General features: G+C 35.2%; 1 pseudogene; it reads left to right on the top strand.

Annotated features, from left to right (window-relative positions):
- Positions 1-14,953: 14,953 nt before the first annotated feature.
- LOC132305848 (small nucleolar RNA R71) lies at positions 14,954-15,052 on the top strand (annotated as a pseudogene).
- The last annotated feature ends 7,892 nt before the right edge of the window (positions 15,053-22,944 follow it).

Here is a 22,944-nt window from a genome sequence, read left to right as displayed (position 1 = left end):
TTGATCGGGACTCCCTTCGATCAATCAAAGTTCCTCTGGTACAATTTTCTTGACTTCTTTCCAACTTTGCTCCTTAGCTTTAAAATTAAGCTAAATGGCTCTTATTAGCCTGTTTGAACTTTATTAACTCGAAATAGGCAAAAAACACAAATAAGTACTAAGATATAAAAATAAGATAGATGAATGGACTAAAATACCCTAACTCAAGTGCTAAAATGCGTCACATTTGAGCACTTATCACACCCCCAAATTTAGATATTACTAGTCCCTAGCAATGAACTGCAAGAAGAAGAAAGAAATAAACAACTAAGTATCTATGAACTAAAATGCAATGAAAGGATAACGCTACTTTCGTCGGGAACACGATTGCATTAGCGGATGCAACAAGCCTTTTAAAGCCCTAGGTTACCCCTAGTGGATGATTGAAGTCCCGTGAGGGCTTCCAGAAATGTTTACCACAAACATTGAGCTTTTTCTCACAAGAGAGGCACCAATATACAAAACAACCATCGGGAGAAAACTACCTCAAGTACGCAATTTTTCAACCCTTTCCGAGCAATCTCCTAAAATTTCAACATCGGGCAAGCAAATATAATCCTCCACACATCAAGACAATGATCATTGCAAATTAAAACAACTCTAGAATCCTTTTTAAGTGAACCGACATCAAACTAGCACACAAATCTAGTACCGATCATCAAGACAAATAATGGACCTTTTATTAAAACTTTATTCATCTTTATTATTTTATTTTATTTATATTTTTTATTTATATTTTTTTACTAACCTAGAGGATCAAAGATGGAAGCATGGTGCAATGTGGTGATCTATTAAGTTTTCTAATAATCAATGAGGTTGAGCTTTAGGTCAATGACTCCCAAACCAGATGGCTTTAGGGCATTAGGTGTTTAAACACCCCTAAGGACTTATAAGCTTAAATTAACTAGGCTGTAAATCAAAACTACCTCCATCTAATCATTTCCCACTTTTTACCTTTTGGGAGAAGTCCTCACTTTTTTTTGTTTGCTTTTGCAACTTTATTTATTTATTATTATTAATTTTTTATTTATTTTTTAAGCTAGAGTTTGGGCTTCCACCTTTTGGAGTAAGAAATTCAGTGATTGATGAGGTTAGAATCCCGGTTACTCAATGAAAAGGGTTTTTTATCCACCTTTATCAAGAATGAAAGCTTTCAATGCACTACTAGCTCAATTGGGATATAACCAAATCAATAATCAACAAAGCATGTACCCCTCAAATGAATTCTAGCGTGTGCATATGCTAGTGTAGAATGCTAGAGTGAATCTCAAAACAATCACAAGATCAAGATGATGTGGACCACAAATGCAAGCAAGATATCAATCTTTTAAAAAAATTTACTCCTAAATGGTATCCACAAGGCATCCAAGGAGTATTGGACTCTTAAGTCAAGAAAATTTTAAATTCTAAGTATCATGGATCCTCAAAAGATCAAAATCATAGCCTAGGACTCTCAAATCATACCACTTGCATAGAAACTAAGTGCGATATGTAAAATATGCTAACACACCCCCAAACTTAATCTGTGTATTATCCTTAATGTGCAAAGAAGTAACAAATAATGGAAAGAGTATACCAAATGGGTGAAGCAAAAGGGACATAACAACGGAAGCTTAGCTTTGGAAGGCGCACCCCCAAACTTAGATTCCAAAAACCTGTCTAAAAATGGTCACACTAGCAACTGTCAAAGCATATGCAGTAATGATATAATATGAGAGGTGAAACTGAGAATTGGGCAAAAATCATGGCATCTAGCAATGTAAAGCTCAGAACATCCAAAACTGATATCAAAATCTCAAAAATCTATATATAAAGCAAGTAAATCCAAAACCAGATATCCAAAGATCAATGTATAAGCAAATGCAGTACAAGAAATAATATCCAAAATATCTAAAACCAGCGTAAATGTCAAGATTGTGCAAAAATATCTTAGCAATAACAAAACAAGTATCAAGACAGATAATGAGTAAGAGAGAGAATGGTGGAATCAGGGAACAGGATATGGCATCATCATATCAACAATGTGCTGCAGCATGCCAGACATCTCCTTGTTGTGGCGAGTGAGAGAAACTATAAGGTCGGTTGGTAAAGCTCCAAGCTCACGCCTCACCTCAGCTATATCTGCCCTCAGGTCATCAGATTGCCCGACTAAATCATCGTGTCTCCCCACCAGGTCATCATGTCTCCTTAACATATCATCATACCACCTCATGATATCCTCGTGCCGCCCAGTCATATCAGCTCTGAAAGAAATGAAGTATGTGTGCAGCTGAGCTACCTCAGATTTGTAGCTTGAATCAATGCTGGTATAGCGGGATCAAGTGTCGGTCTGTGCTGTCGACTCGGTGGGAGGGACATATGAAGTGCCAGCCTACTGAGATGCAGTAGGTACATCTGCCTGTGAGGTAGAACCTGAAATGGTAATGCAATGCCTCTGTTTGGGGGGAGATCTATTTGTTGTATCCTCTATAGCATTGTCCGCTGTAGCTGCCTCCTCTGCTGCTCCTGCAGTCTTTTCATATCTCTGTTCTTCCTATTCTTAAGGCAAGAATTGTAAGTCTTTGTCCACCTAGCCTGATCATATGCTCTCCTCTCTTTCTCTGTAGCAGTCTCTGGAATCTCATCTGGGTCAAACTGACAACCCTGATTAAGTAGTAGCTGTGTAATCAAGTGACCATAAGGTAAAGGCCAAGTCGCAGCTCTAGAACTATGTGTATGATGCAGATTCTTCCAGAACTTATGCATAAGCTCCCAGATAAGTGCAGGGATAGAAATCCAATAACCCTGGCTCAAATAGTATAGAGCTTGAAAGATCCCTTCTCACCTCTGAGTACCATGGCCTAATGGAAAGGCATTGAGGTGCAACACAAAGTCAATGAACCAATACCGGGGATCAATCTCGACCCAGTCTGCAAAGGTGTTACCCTCTAAGGTAGCATATGGAGATAATGTAGCTACCATGGTCAGTTCAAATGGAAAAGGTAGAACACTAGGATACAATGGATCCTAAGAATCAGTAGCCAATGGAGAAGTGTAGGGGCATCGACAAGCAGCAGCTATGGCCAGGATAGAAATATCGATCTCCTGACCGTCAATGGTGGTATGTAATAGAAATCTGTCATCCTCATCCATCTAAAGGTGCTGGTAGAATAGTGCAACCAACCGAGGATAGACAACTGTGTCTGCCGGTGTCATAATAATATCAATGCCCCTCCGCATAAGCTCATCGTAGGACCACTTGGTCTGATCCAACTCAGAGAATAGATCACGATCAAATCTATACTCGGTCTCCTGCTTCTTACTAGAGTAAGACTCAACAGGGACCTTTCGAATAATAAGGCGTTCGGCATCCATAGATGATGGCTCATAATTGACTAATGCAGAAGATGAAGATGATGAAGACTCTTCCACTAGAGATGAAGAAGGAGGCTATGTAGCTTTCTGTACTCGTTTTCTAGCAAGAGTCTTTTGTTTGCACTGCATCCGACCCAAAGTAGTGAAAAGGAGGGCAAAACAAAGGGATTCAAGAGAAAAAGTGGGTGTTTAGGCCTCACCGTTGCAGGAAAAGACAATCGGAGACTCGCTGGAATCTTCAGGAGCTCGCCGGAGCTAGATTCTAGATCTCCTTTGTCCATCGGAGATGATGGATTTTAGAGAATTGAGAGTGAATAGAGAGGGAAGAACCGGTTTTGGCCACTTTTAGGCCAAAAATCCTCGTCGGAATTTATGGAGCTTAGTAGCAGCGAAAATGGAGGGTTACTTAGGCTAGGGCTAGCCGGCGGTGGAAGAAGAAGGTAGGATGGTGGTGGTGGTGGTTTGCTCGCCGGTGGAGATAGAAAGTGAGAGAGATTGATTGAGAGATGAGAGATGGAGAATCGGGAGAGAGAAGAGAAGTCAGCCGAGAGAGAAAGAGAATGAAGAGAGATGGAGGAAGAAAGAGAAAAAGAAAAGGAAAAAAAAATGAAAAAAGAAGAGAAAAATAGGGAGAAAAAGAATTATAAAAAAATGAAAAAGAATTTAGGGTTAGGAGGGAAGGTGAAGAGTTGAAGCATTTTCTGGAAGTTTAAATGACGCATTTTTGATCGATCGAAGGACTTTGATCGATTGAACACTTAGCTTCGATCAATCGTAATGGACTTCGATCAATTGGAATGAACTTTAATCGATCGAAATGGAATTTGAAAAGTCCTCTATTCAATGGGTTTGATCGATCGAAGTGGAATTTCGATCAATCGAACTTAACTTCGATCGATCAAAACCACTGAAAGTGCACCAAATGCAGGAAATTGCCCGGAAGCTGGATTTTTCAATTCAAGACATATCTAGTTGACAAAGGAAGTATCAAAATAAGAAATGAGAGAGGAATAGGGTTGCACACCCTACGAAGCACACTAGTCTTTAACGTCTCTAGCAAGACGTTGGGCTCTTTTAACCCAGGTCAAAAATCTTAGAATGCATCCCCTCCTTGGCGGGGTGAATGGAACTTTGAATCCCACCTAATAAACTATTCCCTAAGGAATTTTCTGGATTTGATTCAAATGAGATTGATGGTCCTTTGTTAACAAAACTCTTGGGCTTTCATGCCCTTTCAACACTTGGTTTGAAAACATTTTTCTTTGAAATCTTTTTGGAAAACAAACTAATGGAAGTTTCAACATCGAGCAAAGACTTTTTTTTTTTTTAAATTCATTTTCAAGACATTTTTCTACTGCACATACATCTTCATGCTTGTCTATGGAATTCGGGGTTGGATTAAAAATGTTCAACTTCACTTTCATGTGACTAAATGAAATCTTCATTATCCCCGTCCTATAATTAATGTTGGCATTAGCGATAGCCAAGAAAGGACGGCCAAGGATAACGGGAATTTGGCTCTTATGATTTGGACCCATTTCTATGTCAATGACAACGAAATCAACCGGGAAGAAGAACTTATCAATTTTAATCAATACATCCTCAATGATACCCTGAGGCTTTTTAATTAATTGGTCGGCTAGTTGTAAAACTACCGACGTTGGTTTCAAATCACCTAAGCCCAATTGAACATAAACCGAATAAGGAAGAATATTCTCACTCGCTCCTAAATCCAAAAGAGCCCAATTAATAACATGGTCACCAAAAATGCAAAAAGTAGTAGGTGAACAGGGGTCTTTGAATTTTGAGAGGGTGTTGTGTTGCAAGATTGAGCTTACTTGCTCGGTCAAAATAACTTTTTTAGGTGCTTGGCGTTTGTTCTTCCTTTTAAGGGTGCAAAGTGTTGGGATTTATATACCCTAGCATAGCAAATTCCTATCTGAATTATAGTGACATATGTTCCTGACGTTTCTGAAATATTTATGCTTTATACAATTGGTGAATTCAATGTATTATGTTTCGATTCATTATAGAATTGAAAGTGTCCACTTGATTACAAGAGATATTTATATATGTATGTGATAGTGATCAATACATGATTATAAATAAAAATCATAAATTGTTCATAGTCAGTAATTATGGATGGACTCATAATTAATTAAGACTTTTAAACTGAATCCGTGTTAGGTTGAGATATATTGCGAGAGCCGTCGTATGCAATTGCTCCGTATCACCATCATGGCATTTGACTCTTAAGCATGAGAAAAGTATAGACTCTTGTATTAATTAATAATTACTTTGATTTGTTCGGAGGATTCTTCGGGATCCTTAGACCGACACTTTGGGTAGTTATGTAATTAATAGTTAGAGGCTTATATTTTCAATATTTGCATCATTGCTACTTGTATTTATTTTGTATTGATTATGTTTGATCACAAAGTAAATTCGAAGGCCTTCGTATGTTTTTAGACAAAATGATTTATTATATATATATTTATTTAAATTATTATTTTTGTCAAACAAATGTTTTATTGTGATCGAGGCAGAAATAATCAAAGGTACCAAAATAAATATATTAATTAAGTAGTCGGATTGATAGCTTTATTTATCCGATAACTAATTATGCATAGAGGGGTCAAAGTGCAATATTGACTTAGTGGTTATTTATTATTTAATTGGAGTTCAATTAATTTCTTTTAGTGGAGTAGAAATTAATTTATGAATTAATTGAATTAGATCCATGGACCGGGCCAATTATTAATTTATTGTAGCCAATAAAATAATAGGCCTAATGGATTCTCACTCATAACCCAACTTGATATTGGAATCATATTAGATTTGAGACATGTGAATTAGAGATTGAGAAGTATTTGTTGTTTCCTTTTCTTTACCCTTATGTTGCCTATAAATATACATAGTCTATGAATATTTTAGGGATGATTTTTTGAAGAAGGAAAAAGAAATCTATTTTCTCTCTTTAGAAAATTAGGGTTTATGTTCTCATCTAATGGAGGCTCCGACAAGCCTAATTTTCCAAGGTCATTCATAGAGGCTTATGAGTGATTCCTAAAGGCAAAACAAGTACCAAGAAGATGGAGATCCAAGGAGAAGGCATCTTGCTAAGGGATCTACAATAAGTGAAAACATTCACTTTAGAGGAAAGTTTTAAAGGTTTACTCAGACCTTTGATGTAAGTATTCAATCTGTTATTTGAATTATATATCATATTTTATTTTTGCATAAAACTACGTCTCTATGTGATGGATCAAGATTTATGAATCAAAATCCCTCAAAAAGTTTTAAAACTAGCACGTTTCCCAACAGTGGTATCAGAGCATAGTTTGATTCATTACTAGAGATCATGATTTTATAAAAATTCATCATTCATGGATCCAAATTATATATATATTGATGTATGATTTTATATATTAATACATGATGATGCATGTATAGTTGAGAATGGATGATGATGTGTGTTTGGGCCATGGATCAAGCTTATAGGTTTATTTAATGTAATTTTATCTTTCGATGAATGTAATTAAGGCTTTGATTTAGCCGTTTGAAAGTTCAATGATGTAATTTAATTTTTTTTTCATTGTATTTCAAATTGTAAAATTATTTAAAGCCATGTAATATTCATCAAAGGGTTCTATGAAGCTTCAAGAAGGTCCGAGAGGGTTAAATTAGGCTTCAGGAATTTTCTGGGATTTTTGAGAAATTTTTCAGAATTTTTCTGGAATTTTTTAAGGCCTAATTTAATTTCTGGAATTTTTTATTTAATTTCTGGTATTTTCTGGCGGTAAAGGTACTACCGGAAGGAATGTCAGATGATTCAGTGCTTCGCGTAACACCACAAGTAGGTGCAATCACATGAGGTAGCCACTGATTGAAATCAACATTAGAGGTCGGATCAAGTGAGGTGTAGGTTCATGGTGAGCCATGAATGCCCAATAGGAAAGCGCGTGAGGTATACGCGCAAAGGAGAGGAGCACAGGAATCATCCGGCGCTTGAGGAGCACGCGTCAGACATTAGCACCTTGCTGGCGCGTGAACAACATGCGCCAGGCAAGGCTTCAACCTCCACACGCGCATGGAGGCACGTCAACACGCGTTCCACGCGCCCCAAGCGCGTGCCAATGCGTGGGGGCGCGTGCCTTGACCTGCCAGCTTCCCTAGGTGCGTGGGAGCTGGTGTGGGGTCCTCCGGGCTTATTCCAAGCAGTGTTTTGCTTTTCCTAACCCATACACGCTACCTATGGGTGTTTACAAACTGTTGAAGGACGCCCGTACAACAAGAATAGTATTTAAATGTTAAAAGCTGAATCCATTGGTCATTTAATTTGTTTTTATCAGTTGTTTATTTATTTATGTGATGCATAGAATAGATAATTGTTAATTAATTATTGTTCATGCATTGGATCCATGATATTTTATCTAAATGACTTGATTTATATTAATTAAATTATGAAAATTAATTGGATTTGATTACTAATTAATTAGAGGACACTTATTGGGAAACGAAAAATTATTTTTGTAAATTATTTTTAAAGTGTACCTCAAATTAAATATTAGTGAATCATTTAAAGTCCAAATATTTTCTAAATTTAATTGAATTAAAATCAAGATGTTTTGCATGCATTATATCATGTAAATGAATAAAATAAAATAAAAAACCCTAATTATGAATGATTAAAAATTGAGTGGGAGCGGGGATTTTTATACATTACCCCATGGCCTTCGTTATTAAAACCATTGTAATTAGATCTTCAAAAATAAGGCCCCACGCATGATTTGAAGAGTCTTAATATAACAAGAATGGTTGTCTCATGAAAATAATAATATTAAATGTTCATTGTAATTAGATCTTTAAAAATAAGGCCCTACGCATGATTTAAAGAGTCTAGATTATAATGACTAGATATTTAATGTTTTATTTTTCATTAGAGCTTTAATAACGTTATATACTCAATCTAAAATCAATAGTGTTAGCTTCCTAACGGAGTGGTCTATACTAGGTGATTTTAGAACGGCTAAACATAAATCGGGAATCATTTCATATGATAGACAAGGCATTGTCTTAAGAGATATGGAAATGATGGGATTTGCCCGCCAATAGCAATAATGAACTTCGTCAACCGAATAAGTTATTAGCGTATTGGTTATCCGATTTTTCATGCAATGGTTAAGGGACCCACATACTATTTTAATGGAAGTGCTCGCCTAATAGCAAATGAATCTCAACAATAGTAATAATGAACTCCTCCAACAGGATAAGTTATTGACATATTGATTGGTTGATTTATAATGCTACAGAGTTGAGGGACCCGCATTAATTAAAAGGGGTTGTTCACCAATAATGATAATGATCTCTTATTCAATAGAGATTTATAATATTATGTGGTTAACAAACTCATTTTAATTTTAAATATGCATGACAGTATTAATAATTCACCTTGCGTATAGTATGAGTTCATTTATATTCAGATTAATTATGTCTAATCCATGTTATCTACTTACTAACATATTCAATAGAGGTGGACCTCATTTATAATGACTGGAAAAGGAACTTAGATATTTTATTCACAACATAAGGGTACAAAATGTATTTAATACTCCTATACCTAATTCCTTTACTTTAAGATACTTAATGAGATGTTTTAGTGAGATTAGATAGGGCATATGCCTAAGTACTGTGTCAAATTTAAATTCCATCAAGATAGCCTGAGGAACTCCAGTTTGATATCGGATTTTGAAAAATGATTGTTTATTATTTAAAAATTGAACTGGAGGTTAATAGGGCTGACTTGAATGGTAATTTTCAAATTGACATGATTATTGCCTTGTTACCCAAGTGGTTCAGTTTTTCCAGAGTGAACTAAATAAGGAATCAGTTTGAGTTCACACTCGCTGATATTATTATAGAATTGGTAACAGATATAGGGATAATCAAAAGTATAGGCGATCCGATTAATCTAACCTAGTCTATACCATCTTCTTCTAGGCCCAAGTGGAAGGGCAAAATAAAGAAGAAGGATGATAATAGGACTAGGCTAGCACAAAACATGGGTATTCAAAAAGGTTAAAGGGAATAAGGCAGTATATGTTGAGGGCGAAGAAAACTGTTTTTTTTTTTTTTGTCGCTAACTAAGACACTAAAGGACGAACTGTCTAAGTAATGACGTGGCATAAGGAAAATATATATTTAATCATTGAGCCATATTATGTGGTTGTATCTAATAATTCCTGATGGATAGATTCTGGAGCCACTAAACATGTTTGCAATTCGTTGCAAGGATTTCAGGAATCCAGAAGCCTCGATGATATAGAATATATTTGTACTTGACCCGATGACAAGGTTATAGCTAAGTCAGTGGGAGTATTACATCTGAAATTAGAGAGTATGAGGATATTAGTATTAGAGAACTATCTTTATGCACAGAAGTTAGACGCTATCTAATTCTTGTTTCACTTGTGGTTTATAAAAACTGTGTTGTTATTTTGTAAAACTAGTTTTATAAAATTGAATAGATATGCGATTGCTTCTGGTGCATTGAAAGATTGTTAATATACTATAATCACAAACTCTTAAGATTTGTAGGATGTAGAAACTAATGTTGTATCTTCTAGATTGAATGTTAAGAGAAAATTTGTTATTCCTGACTCATTGTATTTTTAGTGTCTATTTTTGGGTTGTAATAAGTCAAAATGAGATTTAAAGATTGGTCAAAGAAGGTTAATTACCTAGTGAGGCAGATGAGCCTAAACCAAACTTGTGAACCCTGTTTTGAAGGATAGATAACTCTAAGGGCTTAATCAGCCAGATGAAATAGACATAAAGAATAATTGGAGTCAGTACACACTGACACGTGTGGTCTTATGAACATCCGAGCAAGATTACTCACGTTTTGGATAAGTTTATCTAATACAACACAAGTCTTAAACTCTTAGTATATTCTGAGAAGGTCAAGACTGATGTGGAGCACAGATTAGGTAAACTTATCAAGACACTTCGATCTGATCGAGGATATGAGTATTTCTTGGGATAGTGCAAAGACTATATGATCAATGAGGGTGTTGTGTACCAGTTTTCTGTAATTGACGCTAAATGTATTTAGGTGTCAAATAGGAATAACAGAATTCCACTTAACATGGTTGAATCTATGATCAGTTATGCCACATTATCTCTTTCATTTAAGAGTTTAGCGTTAATGACATCAATGCGCATTATGAACTGCATTCCATCTTAATCTGTCTCAAGGATACCGTTGAGCTGTGTTTTTGACTAAATCTTAGTTTGAATCACATGCACATATGGGATAGTCTTGCATATGTGCGCTTGATATGGACAAGTAAGTTGGAAACAGATCATACGCATCATAGATTTGATAGCTACTCTAAAAGTCACTAGGACGGATTATTTTATGATCTCAATGATAAAAGTTGATTGTTTACACTCACTGTTTATCTATAGGAGAATCATATTATGAATCACATACCTAGTAGCCTAGTGTTAGAGAATATGGTATGAGTACCAGATGTACCACATATGAACACACTTAGTATAGAGATTTAGAATTATAGATGAATTCCCTATTGATGCGTCAACATCATCTAGTACACAGATTCCTTCATCGCTACATTGATGTAGTGGGAGGATAATTATCCAATCCGACAGAATCATGTTTTTAGGTGAGACCGTTATGGACATCCCTGTTAAACATGAGTTGGACCCAGTAAGCTACACGAAAGCGTAAACCGATATGGATACAGATCGTTTTGGCGAGTTACTATGAAATCAGAGTTGGAATCTATGTATTCTAATAAATTGTGGGATCTTGTAGAACTTTCTAGTAGGGTGATTCCCATGGAAGGCAAGTTAATCTACAAAAAGATAGCAGAAGATTTCTTAGTGAATAAATCATAAGTGTACAAGGGAATGTCATTATTTTTCTGATTCTATATATATTGATGACATCCTACTCATATAGAATGATGTGGAAGTTTTGTCATCAATAAAAAGGTAGTTGTTCAATTACTTTTAAATGAAGGATTTCCAAGATTTAAGCTATATTCCTAGGATCAAGCTTTTGCAAGATCAGGTTAAAAGGAAAATAGGCTTATCTTAATAATCCTACATTGATAAAGTTTTGACCAGGTTTGGTATGCATAACTCAAATAATGAGTTCTTGCTTTATTGATATGGATTGCTCTCTCTAGTAAGTAGTTTTCCAAGACTAGCAGAGGAGATTGAGTTAATGAGACTTGAACTATATGCTTTGGCATATGGAAGTCTCATATATGCCATGGTCTATACCAAATAGGACATCCGCTACATAGTAGGGATAGTCAGAAGATATCAATCCAATCCTGGATTTGATAACTGGTCTGATGTAAAAAATATCATTAAGTACCTAAGGAGGACCAAGGATATTATACTCATTTATGGATGTGATGATATGGTCCTAGTCAAGTATGCTAGTTCTGATTTTCAATCAGAAGTAAATACTATGAGGTTCATGACTTAGTGTATGTTCACTCAATGGAAGGAAAATCAGTTAGTAGATTGTTAAGCAGATTTTAACTGCTGACTCAAACCTGCAGGTGGAGTACATTGCAGCCTTAATGGCAGCAAAGGAAGCCTTTTGGTTTGATCTTACTGATTTTAGAGGTTGCGGAGCATACTAGTCTGCCATCGAGCTATATATTGCGACAATAGTGCAGAAGTAGTCCAAACCAATGACCCAAGGTTCCATAGTGGAACAAGATACACTGAGAGGAAGTATCAAGTTCTACATGATATTGTCCGGCAAGAAAATGTACTCGTGGCTAGAACATTCCATTGGAACACAACTTTGTTGATCCATTAACAAGGGTGTCATTGATCAATAATTTTGATCGCCATCTGGATAACATTTGGAATAGATGTAATTGGAATTGGCAATGAGGGCAAGTGGGAGCTATTGGGATTTATATGCCCTGGCATAGCAAATTCCTATCTAGATTATAGTGACATATGTTCCTGACGTTTCTGAAATATTTATGCTTTATACAATTGGTGAATTCAATGTATTATGTTTCGATTCATTATAGAATTGAAAGTGTCCACTTGATTATAAGAGATATTTATATATGTATGTGATGGCGATCAATACATGATTATAAATAAAAATCATAAATTGTTCATAGTCGGTAATTATGGATGGACTCATAATTAATTAAGACTTAAATTGAATCCGCGTTAGGTTGAGATATATTGCGAGAGCCGTCGTATGTAATTGTTCCCTATCACCGTCATGGCATTTGACTCTTAAGTATGAGAAAAGTATAGACTCTTGTATTAATTAATAATTACTTTGATTTGTTCGGCAGATTCTTCGGGATCCTTAGACCGACACTTTGGGTAGTTATGTAATTAATAGTTAGAGAGTTATATTTTCAATATTTGCATTATTGCTACTTGTATTTATTTTGTATTGATTATGTTTGATCACAAAGTAAATTCGAAGGCCTTCGTATGTTTTTAGACAAAATGATTTATTATATATTTATTTATTTAAATTATTAATTTGTCAAACAAATGTTTTATTGTGATCGAGGCAGAAATAATCAAAGGTACCAAAATAAATATATTAATTAAGTAGTCGGATTGATGGCTTTATTTATCCGATAACTAATTATGAATTAATTGAATTGGGTCCATAGACTGGGCCAATTATTAATTCATTGTAGCCAATAAAATAATAGGCCCAATGGATTCTCACTTATAGCCCAACTTGATATTGGAATCATATTAGATTTGAGACATTTGAATTAGAGATTGAGAAGGATTTGTTATTTCTTTTTCTTTACCTTTGTGTTGCCTATAAATATACATGGTCTATGAATATTTTAGGGATGATTTTTGGAAGAAGGAAAAAGGAATCTATTTTCTCTCTCTAGAAAATTAGGGTTTATGTTCTCATCTAATGGAGGCTCCCACAAGCTTAATTTTCTAAGGTCATTCATGGAGGCTTATGAGTGATTCCTAAAGGCAAAACAAGTACCAAGAAGATGGAGATCCAAGGAGAAGGCATCTTGCTAAGGGATCTACAATAAGTGAGAACATTCATTTTAGAGAAAAGTTTTAAAGGTTTACTCTGACCTTTGATGTAAGTATTCAATCTGTTAATTGAATGATATATCATATTTTATTTTTGCATAAAACTTGTCTCTATGTGACGGATCAAGATCTATGAATCAAAATCCCTCAAAAAGTTTTAAAACTAGCACCTTTCCCAGCACAAAGATCTTTCAAAAATTTGGCATAAGCCGGAATTTGTCGAATTGCATCCAAGAGAGGAAGATTGATTTTCACTTGCCTAAACACTTCAATGATCTTATTAGCCTTATTTTGTTGCCTTTCAACAGAGTTGGATGCTTTCAAAGAATCCGGAAATAGTGCCTTAGGCTAAAAAACTTTCTCAAAATCATTTTTGGAAACATTTTCAACAATAGATTATTTCACATGCAATGAAGGAGGAATATGATGTGAGACGGGATGGGTGTCAACTTTGGGTTGCACCGGTTCACTCTCTTCATTTGAAACTCCTACTTGATTGTTAACAATTCTTCCACTTCTTAAAGTGGTCACCGCATTCATATGTTCAAGTTTGTGACCTTCCAATGAGGAATTGGTCTCCACAACAAATTGTTGCTTTGGTGGTGGATTCAAAGGCATTTTCCATTTTTCCCTAGCATTCAATGTACTAGCTATTTGCTTGACTTAGGTTTCTAGCTTTGCAATCGATTGGGAACAAGAATGAAGCAACTAGGTATTTACCTCCAAAGTACCCAAAGCGGTCAAAACTTTCTCTTCAAATACGGGACTCCTTGAATTTCCTTGAGAATATGAAGATTGGTTTGGAAAATGAGAATTTGAAAATTGGTTTCCATGTGATGCTTGGTAAGATGCGCGATAACCTTGGGAACCTTGGCCTTGCATTAGGGGTGGAACATACTTGCCTTGGAAACCACTTTGGGGAGGGTTTGAGCCTTCCTCTTGGCTTTTCCAAGAGAAGTTTGGATGGTTCCTCCACCCGTGATTATAGTGAGTGCCATAGGGATTATTCCCTTGGTTAACAAAAGCAGTATTCACTTGTTCATGGTGTTCACTTTGCACATATCCGTGAGAACAATTAGAAGTGGAATATAAAACACTAGAATAAGTCATGCATGATTCATTAGATGGATGATGAATATGATTAGGGGAGGAAGACACTTGATTCACCAAATTTTGGTTGATAAAAAATTGATCAAACCTATGAGATAAAGACTTCACTTCGGCAGCTATAGCATTAGAATTATTGATTTAATATAAGCTGACATTCTTCCTTCAACCTAAACTCCTACCATTTTTAGATGACAAAGATCGATGCATTAAATTCTCACTCATGCTCTCATATAAGCGCCATACATCATCTTCATGCCTATCAAGATAAGACCTACCTATAGAAGCATCAACCATTCCTTTATAATTATCCGACAAACTTTTAAAGAAAAATTGAACCAATTGCCATTTAGGAATGTCATGGAGTGGACATTTCCTAAACAATTCGTTCAATCGCTCCCATGCCTCATGAAATAATTCCCCATCCCCTTGTGAGAATTCACGAATTGAAGTTCTCATTGAATTGGTCTTTGATACCGAATAGTACTTTTTCAAGAACTCTTGTTGCATCTCTACCCAAGAAGTTATCGAAAAAGGCCTCAAATTGTTAAATCAGTATTTTGCTTTATCTTTAAGGGTGAAAGGGAAGAGATTAAGCCTCAAAGCTTCTTTCGGCATGTCCGTGTATTTCACGGTGGAACACACTTCAAGAAACTCATTCAAATGCTTATAAGGTTTTCACTTGGTAGCCCATGGTAATTGGGAAGCATTTGAATTGTTTGTGGTTTAATCTTATAATCGAATGCTCTAAATAAAGGTAATTGAATGCATGTTGGTGCATTATACTCATTTAGCACATAATGGTCTCTTAAAACAAGAGGATGATTCACAATTGGTGGCTCGACACGAGCACCATGATTTACTTAAACAATAGGAGGTGGGGGTGGAACAAAAAATGGCCGAGGCATTCCCAATGGAACTTGGCCTTGTTGTTGTGGAATTAAAGGTCTTGGCATGCCTAATGGTACTTGAATGTTGTCATGATGCACATTAGGGTGAAGGATACCTTGTTGGTTGATATGACCAAGGTCCTCCACATAGTCCTCATTACGTTCTGCCATTGATGAAATGGAGTCACTAGAATTACCCCTTCCCCTAGGATTACGAACAACCAATTCAAAATTCAAATTAAGTGGGACAAGAGTAGGATTTAACGACCTACGACTATGCATGCACAATCAAAACAAACAACAACTCAACAATAAGTAAGCACTTCTCTTATGCAACAAATCAATCAACAAACTTCCAATACATTGTTCCCATACTCCTATGCTTTCAACAATATACAAGAATCAATCAATAAACCTCTAATACATTGTTCCCATACTCCCATGCTTTCAACAATATGCAAGAAAAATAAATTGCCTCCAAGCGGGCTCATAATTTATCTAAGAAATTAAAACTTGCCTCCACGCGGGCTTACGATTTAACTAGAGAGAGAGTTAGAAAAGCTCACAAAAGGTCCTTAAGCAACTTTAAATTATTTTTCAATTTTTCTTTGCTTTGCTTTGGTTTGCAATTTTTTTATTTTTAGCTTTAGCTTTTTATGCTTTTGCTTTACTTAGCTTAGCTTGTTTCTTTGGTTTAGAATCATTTTGCTTCACTTCCCTTGGGTCAATGTACCTAGCCAATCGAGAACAAACACAATAAGTAAACAAAGTAAAATAAAATAAAGACAAGATCAAAAGAGTACTAATTCCTAATTTTTTCCAAAATACAGCGTTACCAATCCACAGCAACTGTGCCAAAACTTGGTGTGTGTCAAATATTAAAGCACAAAAGTGTGTAGTGTGGCCAAGTTTGAATTTATAGAATGCTATTACCACTACTAACTATTAATGTAGCTAGAGTGAGTAGGGATCGTCCCAAGAGAAATGAACGATATTTTTGGATTCAATGATAGAGTAGTAGGTCAAATAATCAAAAGATGGATTTGATTTGATTAAACTATGGTTCAATTAAAACAATGCAAGAGAGCAACAATCTAGAAATTAGGGAAAGAGAAATGAGAGAGAGGTCTTGGGGCTTAGAGTTCACCACTAAGCTTCACTTCACCAAACACTAGCAATTGTAAATTAATGGGAAAATTTAAGTTGTAAAATGTGTGTGTGTGTCACTAATTTAAAACTAATTATGGATGGAAAATAAGTATAGATTGTCTAGTCAATCTAGTGAATAGCACAACCCATCAAATGAGACCAATAACCATTCAATTAAACCACAATTAGTGCACACACAATATTCTAGAGAAATATACTTCTTGTACTTATAAGTATGGAACATCAAACGACAGGAATGGATTGTTCATCAATTTAAGAAATTAAAGCAATTACACTACATCTAGGCTAGTGACATGAAAATTAAGCTAATTAAACTAAAGGTGAGGCACAATCCATCAAGAAATAAGTATGAACCATCAAATAAACCACAAGAGTAGTCAATTAAGTACCATGCCTTGACCATCACTAGATTACTAACATTAATACATATAGACATGCATCAATTTCATTAAATCTAGAGAAAAACACATGAACATTCATTCTAGCATACATAGACATATGGATAGAACTAAATGGTCAATTGGAAGCATTAATCCATACAAATCAAGTCAAAATCATAAGATCTATATTTATTCAAGGTCGAAACATTTATTACAACTAAAATCCTCCAAAATATACAAAAGCTAGGTTTAGGAAGCAAGCCTATGGGCTATCTTTAGCCCCAAGTGAAGGATTTAACCACTCATTGTAGTGGTCATGGAACCCTTAAGGGCTAGCTTGGAGGTTGGCATCATCATTTTCATCCTTACTTTCTTCCCAAAACCCTAATTCTAGTGAGAAAAATATTTTTATCTTTTTAAAATATCTACTCCTCTCAATGATACAAGATGATGTTCGATTAATTCATTACAAGCCTCTTTGAGTAGGCACCAAGTCAGAAATACAACCTATGATCGGAGGAAATTCGCATCTATTCAAGTTAGGTGAAGTTCGGCGTGCTCGGGAATTAAACAGCACATTACCAGCAGGCATCTCGATCGATCGAAGATCTTCGATCAATCAAACACTTAGTTTTAATCGATAAAAGCTAATGTGGCATCAAAAATATCTTCTAGGCCTGATCCACTTTGCTAAGCTGGCACCGCCTCATTTTAATCTATTGTAGCCGACTTCGATCGATCAGGACTCCCTTCGATCGATCGAAGTTCCTCTAGTGTAATTTTTTTAACTTCTTTCCAACTTTGCTCCTTAGCTCCAAAATTGAGCTAAATGGTTCTTGTTAGCCTATTTGAACTTTATTAACTTGAAATTGGCAAAAACACAAATAAGTACTAAAACATAAAAGTGAGATAGATGAATGGACTAAAATACCCTAACTTAGGTGCTAAAATGCGTCACATTTGAGCACTTATGACATCACATGCGCCCAACATCTTCTCATGCACCTCCACTCACTCATAGAGGCTAGCACATGCCTTCTCGCACTACTACACGCTCTCACTCTCTCTCACGCTCTTGCACGCGTTTCTCCATTGGCTGGAGGCGTACGCTGCAGTGAGCTCACCCGCACCAGATCCCTACTTCTTCATCAACACATCTCAACCGTCAGATCCACGTGCGCAACATGTTACAATTAGCCGCACCGCACTGAATCAATCTGTCCCACCATCAAGCCGCATCAACAGCCTGATCAGCGTGCACATCGTATAACAATAAATCGAACCAACTGGCTTGTGGTCTAGCAGTACAAGGCTCCTACTTTCTAAAAGGAGGTCAGGGGTTCGAACCTCAGTGGAGGCAATATGCGTGAGTCCCAACTAGGGAAAAAAAAATATAATAAAAAATCGAGCTGCACTAGATTAGCTTGATGTTTTCCAGACCGCATCAATGGTTCAGATCTATTACGCACTGAATCTCTATAGAACCGCGCCACACCGGATCATCATCCATCCATCAGCCGTCGCCGATCACCGAGAAGTTGCCGGAATCTCGCCGGAACTTCCAAAAGCTTGAAAATTGCCTAGAAAATTCTAAAGATATCCAAAAAAATCTAAAAAAATCAATAAAAATTCCAAAAGCTTTAATTAACCTTCCAAGGCTATAATTGAAGCTTAGAGGTTGATATAAAACTATATACAACACATATATATAACAATTAACATCCAAAAATTTTAAAAATATATATATATAATAATTCTCATACTTTTAAAATTCAAATTTAACAATGATTTAATCAACAAATTATGATCTAAAGTTTAGATACCCAAGGTGAAAGATTTATGGGTTATAAGAGAAGAAATAGAAAAGAACTTGCCCGAAGGTTTTGAAATGAAACCAACATCCTAAGCCTTTATTGTCTCTTCTAATTCTAGCAGCCTCCTTCTTTCCGATGTCGTCCTCTTTCTCTGATCCGGCCTCCTCTTTGTCAGCCTTCCCTTCTTCTTCTTTCTCTCTGTCTCTCTTATTTTTCTAACGTGAAAACCTTTTTTTAACAATATAACCTTATGTATATATATAAGCACATGTATACCCTAATCCTATTTGTAGTCTGACTAGCCAATTTAAATATATAATATAATTTTAAATAATATATATATGTATATTTCCTTCTATAATAATCATTAATTACTTAAATCATATATACATATACTTCCTTCCATAATAATCATTAATTAATTATATCTTTATATATATAATTATATATATACGAAAATAATCATTTAAATATTTTCATAACCATGGGTCCTTATTAATTAACTCAACAAGACTTCATCCAAACCTAAGACCACATCCATCGGTCCAACTTCCTTTAAGCCCAATCTAATTAACTTAAATAAATAAAATAATTAAATTAAATATATTAATTATAAACAATTCATAATTAAATTACACACGCATAAACATACACATAGTAAAATAAACAACCTAATCATGGCATTTCACAAAGCAAAACATCATATCAAATCAACAAATAAAATACGAAATATAATTTAATTAAAAATATAATTTAAATAAAACAAGACAATTAAATAACATACCAAATTAAATTAAACAAATCAACTCAATCAAATTAAAATTAATTAAATAAATTCTTTAAAATATAGGGATATTGCAAATAAAGAATGGATTTAACACTTAACAACAGATCGTTGAGTGTGCTAGAGGTAGTTAATAATCCCCAACAATTGGTATCAGAATTGATGGTGGGTATAACCCTTTGGTTGATCCTGAAGGTCATAGCAAAAGATTAGTGTGAAGTTTGTCAAAGTAGAAGGTTAATTATGGGGTGCAATGGAGATTAAATTAGAGTTGATGATGACATGAAGGTATGTTGTTGTGAAGCTCACGAGAAACAAGTTTTGGGGATAAGCCAGAGAGTGGGTACTAGTTCCCAAGATGGGGCAAGTATAGTGTAAGGAATGAAGGGGTTTACTCTAAACCCGATGAAGAGCAAAGTGGAATGTGAGAGTGTAGAGAGGTTTGTTGCTTTAAGCTATAAAATCAATTCATGATGATGAGTTTGAAGATTGGTGGGTTGCTGTAATGTTTTGTAATTTTTTGATATTTTTTTATTTTTCGTATTTATTTTACTCGGCGTCTTATTTTACGTGTAGAGTATTGATTAGCATGTCGTGTGGGTCCCGAAAGTCATTTAGGGTATTTCTTTGAATTTATAACTCTTAGAAATACATTCTGCGTCATTTTTGTATTTTTTAGATTTTTGGGCCAGGAGGTCCTGTGCGGCCCCACGCCCAAATTTTTCGTGTTCGGGAATATTTTTTGGTTTATTTAATTTCTTAATTATTATATGGTGCATCTATATGTGTTTATGTGATTAATTATATTATTGGGGCATAATTGTAGTTTAAATACACGGGAGGGGCTAATGTGTCATTTTGAGGTCAAAGGTAGGCCCCACTTTGGTACAGGGGCCAATATATGTTTTTTCTGTATAAATTCTCACCCTCTCATCTGGACCACACTTATTCTTCTCTCTTCTCCTTCTTTCTTCTTCATCGACCATTGTTACACACCTTAGAGCTTACATTCGACCTCATTCTAGTGTGATTTGGACAATGAGCAAAGAGACAAGTTGAACCTACTATCCAGAGCTTTCCATTAATACAAGAATCATCTCTATCTACCCAATTTGTGATTCCAAGTTTTACTTGAAGAGTGGATTTAGGGTTGTCTTCAAGAGTAAAGTTTGCTCTCATTGTCCTCCCTTTTTCATTGGTGTTGATAGCTTACAATTTGGTGGAGATTCTCACTTGGTGAAAACTAGAGTTTGTGCATCAAAGAGTTAGAGTTTTCTAATTGTCATAGTCCTTAAGTTTTAAAGTCAATACCATATTTTTTCCCTTGAATAACATGCTAATTTGATGTTAATTGTGTAGAGAAATTTTAGGGTTTCATACATGTTTAATGTTATTGTCTAATTAATGAACTATGAAAGGTTATGTGCTTAATCTTGTGAATATTATGTGATTATCATGTATTGGGTTCATTAAATGTTGATGGCTATAACTAATTGATGACAAATTGAGATGAGGTTGTTGTATGACATGTTAAACATACCTTATGATATAAATTGGCCAATGTGACTTTCCTTTGGTTAAGTTGATGCTAGTTCATTGCTTATATGAAGTCAATTTTATAAGTAAAGTGTTACTACAAGATTAAATTGCCTTAATGATTATGAATACACGATGAGTTACCAAATTGTTGAAATATGTTATACATTATAACCATGGCATTGAAGGCATTTCATGAGCAATAGACATGGGTGTGTAGAAATGAACGTGGAAATATGAATTGTGAATATGGAGAAGTTTTGAGGAAAGGTCTTCTCAAACTCAGTCTTGAGGGGGTACCCTTTTATCAGTGGTACTAGCTATCTAATATGGACACGGGAGGTATCCGTAAGTAATTTAGCAACTTAGGTCCTAAATGGTAATTGAGAGGTACCTTTTGCCAGGGAAAATATCAAATTCTCCCTAAGGACAGAGGAAGGTACCCAAAGTCTAGTTAGTTAATACATTTTCAGTGTGGGTGTATGGAAATACGGGCGTGTGTGTGTGGTATGTGCTTGCATTATTCATCTCATACATTGCATCACTTTAAATTTGTTGATGATGATTCTTTGGTAAATTAATTAATGTTATGTAATCCCAGCATGATCATTTCTCATGAACTCTACTTCTTGATGTGTAAAAACATACACTGTCCAGCTACTTGATTTGAGGAGATGCCACTTACATAATCTCTACTAAGCCGTTGTGCTCATTCCTATACTTATCATTGTTTAGGAAATGAAAAGGAAGTAATGGACAACCCACAACCTCACCTTTGATGCATTTGAGGACTATTTTTGTCGACTAGATGTTTAGCCCATTTTGAAACATGTATCTTTTGGTGTATATGTAACTTGTAATCAAATATGTAATCTTTTGCTAACTTTGTAATTGATGGATGGTGTGGTCGTGTGGCCAAGTTTAAATTTGTAGATTGTCACTACCACTACTAACTATTAATATAGTTAAAGTGAGTAAGGATAGTCCCAAGGGAAAATGGAGTGTATTTAAGCTTGGAAATCAATGTTGGATTAGTAGGTCGAATGATCAAAGATGGGTTGGTGGTTAATTAAACTACAATGTAAGCTAAATAAATGCAAGATAAAGCAATGAAGGTAAAGTGAGGTGTAGAGAGCATAAGAGAGGGGCCTTAGGACTTAGAGTTCACCACTAGGCACTACCTTCCTAGACATTCAATGTTTGATGGATTAGGGGGATTATATGTTGCAATAAATGTGTATGTCATTAATTGAATTAACAAGCATAGATGGCCAATTAAGCGTACATTGTCTAGCCAAACTAGTGAATAGCACAACATATCAAATCAAACCATTAACCTTCCTTTAAGTCCACAATCAATGCACATCATCAAATTAGAGAAATATACTACTTGCATTCATAAGCATGGTACATCAAACAATAAGTATGGATTGTCCACCTATCTAAGAAAGTAAGGCAACTACACTATAACTAAGCTAATGACATGAAAATTAAACTAATTAAACTAAGGGTGTGGCATAATCCATCAAGAAATAAGTATGCATCATCAAATAAACCACAAGAGTAATCTATTTAAGCACCATGCTTTAATCATCACTAGATTCATAGTATTAACACACATAGACATGTACCAATGTTACAAAATTAAGAAATAAACACATGAACATTCATCCTAGCATATATATATGGATAGAATTAAATTATCAATTAAAAGTATTCAACCACACAAATCATTGTAAACAAAGATTTATAAATAAAAGATGTTAAGGCAA

Source organism: Cornus florida, unplaced genomic scaffold (genome assembly GCF_030987335.1).
Source record: "Cornus florida cultivar Cherokee Brave unplaced genomic scaffold, ASM3098733v1 CherokeeBrave_3.0.0_Hap2_Chr04, whole genome shotgun sequence".
Lineage (NCBI taxonomy): Eukaryota > Viridiplantae > Streptophyta > Magnoliopsida > Cornales > Cornaceae > Cornus > Cornus florida.
Note: the sequence above shows the minus strand (reverse complement) of the source record. Positions and strands in the feature narration are given on the sequence as shown.